Source organism: Marmota monax, unplaced genomic scaffold (genome assembly GCF_021218885.2).
Source record: "Marmota monax isolate L192 unplaced genomic scaffold, Marmota_monax_Labrador192_F-V1.1 WCK01_AAM20220418_F8-fsc00325, whole genome shotgun sequence".
Classification (NCBI taxonomy): domain Eukaryota; kingdom Metazoa; phylum Chordata; class Mammalia; order Rodentia; family Sciuridae; genus Marmota; species Marmota monax.
In genome coordinates this window covers 991,429-998,730 of record NW_026694961.1, presented here as the reverse complement: position 1 = coordinate 998,730, position 7,302 = coordinate 991,429, and the positions used below count along the sequence as shown (strand labels likewise).

Genomic DNA, 7,302 nt, shown 5'->3' with positions numbered 1-7,302 from the left:
GAGTGCCAAAATATTATGTTTTCTCTTCACTTTTCTTGCACAGTCTGCAGCCTGAGCTATCATAATGTCCAACACACTGCAGCTGAGGCTGCAGTATGAGTTGGAGATCAGTCTTTCTATCATTTACATCACCTAATGCCACTCAGTGATTGAAGGCAGAGAGCTCTCATCAGGACAGCCATTTAGCAAGCACTGAAAGTAAAAAATATTGATTTAGTTTGTAAGATTTAAATTTACAAATAAAAAAAAAAACTACGTGCTTTACTTTTTCTCCTTGTTCTCTTCTTCCTTCACATGATACTTTTCCTTATATTTTTCTTTCTCTTTGTCATCTTTCCTATTCTTTTTGCTGTCTTTGTTTCCGGCCTTTCTTTCTTCTCTGCATCCCAGTTGGCAATCTTGTTGATGAGGTTGTGCAGGGCAGCTACACAGTAGATCAGTGAGGCCAGGTACACCACCTCCATTGGGTCCTTAGTCTTCAGGTAAAAGGCCTTGACAAACTCCTGCAGGCTGACATCATGCAGTAGGGTGAAGACGTCCTGCAGCTGGTAGATGGTCTGGTGGTTGATAGACAGCTTGCCTGTAGCTAGTTTTTCCAGGTAGCTCCTGATATTGAGATGCTTAGAGGTTCCTTCAAACCATGGAGTTGATTTGTGACTCCCTGGGAAAGAGTGTCCATTATCGACAGTGTCTTTGATGTCCTGTTACAAGTGTATAACCCCAGCTTCCTCAGCTTCTTCTGCTTCAACTTCCCTGATCACCTGCTCAAATATTTTTGAAGTTGTAGTTCAGTCATCATGAACTTCTTCCTGTGAAATACATGCTTCTGTGGGCAACCCCAAGTTCTTTGGCTTCACACCAATAATGATGAATACTGAGTTAGGGCAGCATATGTTTTCATGAGTTCATTGATGGCGATGTCATTTCTATGTAGTGTAAGGCCTGTGTGGTATCAGCCAACTATTCCTTCTCTGGCATTAACCTTATTAAACATTCCATGCAGGTCTTCCAAATAATCATGATTTAAGAACCAGACAGAACTAGCTTTGTCATCTTCATCAAAACAGACTGAAAATCTAACGGACACATCAAGTACTTTTCTTTTGCCCTGACCCCAAAAGAGTATACCACAATACAATTCTAGTTTCCAAACTTGTGGACACATTGACTACAAAGTAATTTATGCTTGGAAAAAATTCAAACTTTACGTTTTTTTTTTTTTTTTTTGGGGGGGGGCAGACCTCCTTCTTTCCTTTGAACTTTCCTCAACTTATTTATCCTCAAATCGCATCAGGAATAGAGATGCTCAAGTCATACTACTATTATGGCCTGGGTTCTATGAAACCAATATTCTGAAACATATGCCCCATGCTTTATGCTTTGGTGCCCCAATCTCCAACTGGTCTTGTTGTTTAAAAAGATACCGACACATCGTCTACATTTTAAGATACCCTCAAACCTGATCGCCACTTAGAAAATTTCAGGACTTACCATCACTGTGGGTTCAGGAAACTATTTTGGACCAGAGAACAGAATTTTGGTAAAAGCTTTCAAGGCACAGAAGCCTCTGAAGGAGTTGAATTGCTTTCCTAAGATATCAATTTAGTCTTTTTATTGAAAAAGGATGGGAAAGATGACAGATAAGCAGGAGCCTGGAGGTAGGGAGTCAGTGTCAACTGAAGCCTGTCCTTTCCTCCATACTCTAGCATCACCCACCTTTCACTGAAGGGAACAGGCAGCCCAGGCCCCCCAGTGGCGGCAGAAGCAAGTTTCAGGGTGCACTTGGCTTCATGAACCCACATTGGTCTGTGCCAGTGGATGTGTCAGGGTACCCGACATCCTACCTTAGTCCCCAGCCTACCCAGGGCACTGTACTTTCCCCAGCATGTTAGTGACTCAGCAGCCCCAGCTCTCCCTAATTCTCTCTTCTTATGCTTTCAATTATGTTTATTTTTAAAGTTATTATTCTTAATATTTCTATTGACATATTTTGTCATTGACTAGAAGGGATTAAGAGCTAGCTGTAATTTGTCCAAATTTTAGTAAAAACATGCTATTTTTGCAAATATTTTCCTTAGGATGCCAGCTATCTCTTTTTATCACTAAATCCTTATGATGAAACATTTGGGTTCTCCAAAAATTAGACTTGGGGCTGGGGATGTGGTTGAGGTGGTAGTGTGCTTGTCTGGCATGCGCGGTGCACTGGGTTCCATCCTTGGCACCACATAAAAATAAAATAAAGATGTTGTGTCCACCGAAAAACTAAAAAAAAATAAATATTAAAAAATTCTCTCTCTCTCTCTCTCTCTCTCTCCCCCTCTCTCTCTCTGTTTAAAAAAAAAATAGACTCAGCACTCATTGACATTTTATCTGGCAGACAGCCAGGAATTAGATAACAAAAAGCAAAAACAAAACTAAACTAAACAAAAAGCTACTCAGGACATCCTAGGAGGTAAACAACAATGAATATAGCACTCATAAGCCATTTATAGAAGAATGCTTCTGCAACTAAACATTCAAAAAGAAGACTCTTGGAAAGATGATAGAAAGGAAGTGGGATATGTTTAATACATTTCGTACATTTGCAGATCTTAAAAAATGGACTTTATTAAGGCAGGTTTCTGCTGGGAGCCATTAGCCAAGTAGGTATGACAATTTCCTTGCCAGCGTACCCCATGTTGCAGTGACATTGAATGTACGTGACCTTGCTCAAGGACCAAGGCAGATTAGGGTGTTCCCGGTTTTAAGATAATCATGTTTAGGGCGTTCCCAGTTTAGGTTCCAGGTTTAAGGTTTAAGATTATTCCTGCTGGGAATAGGGCGTATCCTGCTGCCTGAGTTCCCCTTGAGTTCTCATGGGATTCAGACAATATATTTTGGAGATAGAAGCCCAGTGGAGGTGGATTTTGGGAAGAGAACGTGGATTTCCCCAGAACGTGATTGTAGACGGCTGGTGTGAGTTCGGGAATAAAGAGTTGCTGTTTGAATCTACAAGCTGTGTGGTGGCTCGTGATTGTGTGCCCAGCCAGACTGCGGCATTTGTGCCCAGCCAGACTGCGGCAGGTTTCATCTACTTTTCCCCTGTGTGATGAAGTCTCTCCTTGATTAATGCTTGAATGTTTGATCAACCCTAACAATTGCTACTGGATTTGCTATAATAAAACCTACTGACTCATAGAACTGACTTCACAGAACCGAAATGATTTGGTCAGAAGAATGATGACCCCTCAAAGATGCCCAAGGTCCTTATCCTAAAATTTATGAATATGTTAGCTTATGTGGCAAATAGATGTGGCAAATGTGATTTAAGTTAAATGACCACAAAGTAATGACAAAATAATGGATTTTTCAGTGGTTCAAATATAATCACAACAATCTTCCTAAGTGAAAAGATACAAAAAGAGCCAGATTATTATCATGTATGAAAACTTCCAATTTGTTTCTACCTTTGAGGATGCAACAAGGAACTGTTACAATGATATGTTGAAGCACTAATTCCAAATTTGATATAACCACACATTAGGCCTTTGGGAGGTAATTAGGTTGAGATGATATCATGATTGTGGTGCTCTTGTAATGGGATTAGTGTCCTCAAAAGAACATGGAGTTATGAGATCTCTCTCTCTCTCTCTCTCTCTCCTCCCTCCCTCCTTCCCTTCCTCCCCCTTACTCTCTCTTTGTCTGAGTGTGTGTGTATGGGTAGGTGTGTGTGTCTTCATCACTTCCTCCCCATCTACCTCTTTCTTCTTTCTCTATGAATATGTACATGAGAAAGGTCAAATTAGTAGAGGAAAAGGTAGCCCTTTACCAACCACAAAGTAGGTCCTCAAAAAAAAAAAAAAACTCTGCCAACATCTGGATATTAGACTTCCCAGACTTAATAATAATGAGGAATATATGTCAGTTGTCTATGGTATTTTTTCATGGCACCCTAAGGACATAGCAAGAACCTAAGTCAAGGAAAATGGTTGGATTCTAGAATCTGGAGAAAGACTTGTATTGAACTTCTAAACTAGAGAAATGGTAAAAAATTAGTCTTTGTTGTTTTAAACCACTGTGTGACCATTTTTATAGTAACCATAGGAAGCAAACACACTTGGGAAATTAGCACATATTTCACAATGCCAATACTATTATTCAGTGTCTATTTTGGACCTTTATTTCCATCCCTTCAAAGAATGAAACAAAACAAAAGACAAAAAAAAATTCTTCCTAAATAATTCAATTTTTAAAAGAAGGAAAAACAGAGCCTCAAATCCATAGTTTAAATCTTAACCACTCAAGGAAAAATCTTCAAAGTTTTCCTCTATCATTTAATCTTTTGACAGCAGACTTTATACAATGCATAAAAGTTGAGAAATTTTATACTATGATTTAGTGATATCAGGAAAGCTATATAATGCATTAGGCCAAAGAACTCAACCAAGATGCTAATGAAAATGCAAACCTGATGACTTCAATCAGAGAAGTTCTAGATCTCACATTCACCATTCTGAGTATTGCAGGGGATACTTCAAGATGAAGAATGCAATACTTACATATCTATAGAAGTTTATGATATCTATAATACTCACAAGAAGTCTCAGAGAACAACTTCATATATCATAAAATTAGATAATTAGATACATTCTTCCATGGTAAAAAACCATGGTAAATAAATAAAATGGGAATATGATTCAGCTCAAGGTTCCAAGACTGGGAAGTCCAAGATATAGTAACTACTACATCTGGTGAGGTCCTACTTGCTGGTGGGGACTCTCAAGGGGCATAGGACATCACATGGCAAGACAGAACTTACTAGCTCTGCTCTCTCCTCTAAAGCCACAGTCTCATCTGATTAGCTCCCCACCCTTATTACCTCATTGAAGTTTAACTACCTCCCAAATGTCTCACCTCTAAATATCATAGTCAGATTGTTTCCTGCCTCCTAAAACCTCAGAATGGGAGTTAAATTTCAGAATGAGCTTTAGCGGGTGAGTGTAAAATATCTTCACTTCCTCTTATTCATAAACTCATATAGTCTCTCCCTACATTGTCATAAAACTGTTCTATGTGATTTACAAAGTATGATGGGGTGACAGTATGTGACTTACGTGGCTTCCATTTTGGCCTCTTGAGTCATTTAATCAGGAGGAATCCAACAGTGATGCTGTGAAGAGCCCATGTGACATTAGGGAGAATGCAAATTAAGAACTGAGTCTATCCACCCACAAACCAACAGCGATTCACCAGCAGATGTTCTACATAGTCAAGATGTCAAAACACTACAGTGAATCTCACCATAGTGCACATCCACAAGACTGGGATCCTAACAGAATAAAACATAATCCATATTTGTGTAAACCAGTCAAAATAAACTCTACTGTCATAATATAACTAAAAAGCACACATTTTAAAAAGTTAAGATTATTTCAGTTGCAGCCAATAAATAAATATATATTAATTTCTTGAAGATTCTTATCAAAAATCAGCTTTCTTAAAAAAAAAATCAGCTCCTTCATAAACTACTACTGAAAATCTGACCTCCAAATTACTAAGAGAAAGAAAATACTTATTATTTTTAAATCATTATTCATTGGGATAATTTCTTATGCACAAATAGATAACTAATATGATTCTCATCTATGGTTTGCTAGGCTTACTGGATGGAGAGTAAAATCTGTTCTTTTGGATTAATATTTTTTTTTTTTGCTCTTTGGAAATCAGATTAAAATATTGATCATAATCCTTCCTTTTTCATTTGTCCATAACATTATGATTTCCAGAATCTCAAACTGTTATGAGTAGATGCTATCTTATTAAATGATACAAAAATGTTCATCCAAACAAGGAATAGAAAAAACAATTTAATAGTGGTCAGAATAACTTACAGATAACTGACATAATCATGTATTTTAAACCTTCAGTGTGGTTCTGGATGGAGCAAGATTCACGTAATAATGGCCTCTTCTGTATGTCAGATTGAAGGACAGGAAAGACAGCTCTGAAGTGAGAAAAGACTTAGGCCAATGTTAGTTTAGTGTTTTTTTCTCCTATCTCTTCTATAAACCTTTTTTCTAGAAAGAAAATTTAAAATTTATTTAAAAAACAAAAAATAAAATAAATGTTTTCCTCAGGAAATAAATTTAAAAAAATTTCTGAAGCAACCTAGGTGAACAGCTTACCTACTCAGCAATAGTTATCAAAACTTGTTTCAAAATCTCCCCTCACTGTGGTCAACCACCTGAAACTCTTTGCTCTAAGTTTTGCCCATTGTCAGTCTGCTTTTCACCTTGAGAGACTCACTTGACTCTTTGAGCTATAGTCACAGAGACAAAACTCTTCCTCTCAGTTCTTCCTATCAAAACACTGAAATTTTGTCACAGATATGTATCTCCTTGGCTCAGTGAGGTTTAATAAATGTAGTTCTGCTTTAATAATGAGTTGTATGATGATATTTGGGGAGTTCCACTGGTAACAATATAAAATTATATTAACCAGGTTCATTTTCTGTAAGACCATTATTATGTTGTGCCATAAAAACTCACCAGCATCCATTGCCTCAAAATCAGTTATTCCGCAGTCAACAGAAACATTTTGGCTATACACTGGATTTTAGGTGCTCATTTATAGAATATGGATAAGAAAGGTCAAACAGAAATGGATCTTCTTTCAGTCTATTTTCAAGTGAAATATCATGTGCATAGATAGTTCTATGTTATGTTAAAAGAGAATCCAAGGGTCTGTGGATATAGCTCAGTTGGTAGAGTGCTTGCCGCACATGCACAAGGCTCTGGGTTCAATCCCCAGGATCACCAAAAAAAAAAAAAAAGAGAGAGAGAGAATTTTATTATATAATGTGTAAACATTATAAGCAAATTCGGTGGGTACTTATCTTTACCAAAGCACATACACTCATATATGCACTGCAGTGTATGTATATACTTGTGTCTGTTTGTGCGTGATGAGGCAGTAACCATTGGGTGACTTATATAATTGTGAGAAATACTGTAATAAATAAACAAAATTGAATTCTGGTTTATTTATCAATGGTCATTTATTTGATGGAACTTTTTCCTTTAATGTAATATTATACCCCATTTTACATAAACACACACACACACACACACACACATGCTTGCACATGTACATGTACTTAATTTGCCACATTCTGCACATAATAATAAAAGGAATAAAATAATATTTCTATCGTGCAGCAAAACTAGACTTTTTTAGAGATGCTTCAGTCTGAAATAAAAATTATTGCAATTTATACCTACTTCACAGATTAGTATGAGAATTTGGTGTTTCTTTTTCGGAATT

The 7,302-nt window shown here is 37.1% G+C and overlaps 1 pseudogene; it reads right to left on the bottom strand.

Moving 5' to 3' along the window:
- Positions 1-261: 261 nt before the first annotated feature.
- Positions 262-1,165, bottom strand: LOC124081261 (26S proteasome non-ATPase regulatory subunit 7-like; annotated as a pseudogene).
- Between the last annotated feature and the right edge of the window lie 6,137 nt (positions 1,166-7,302).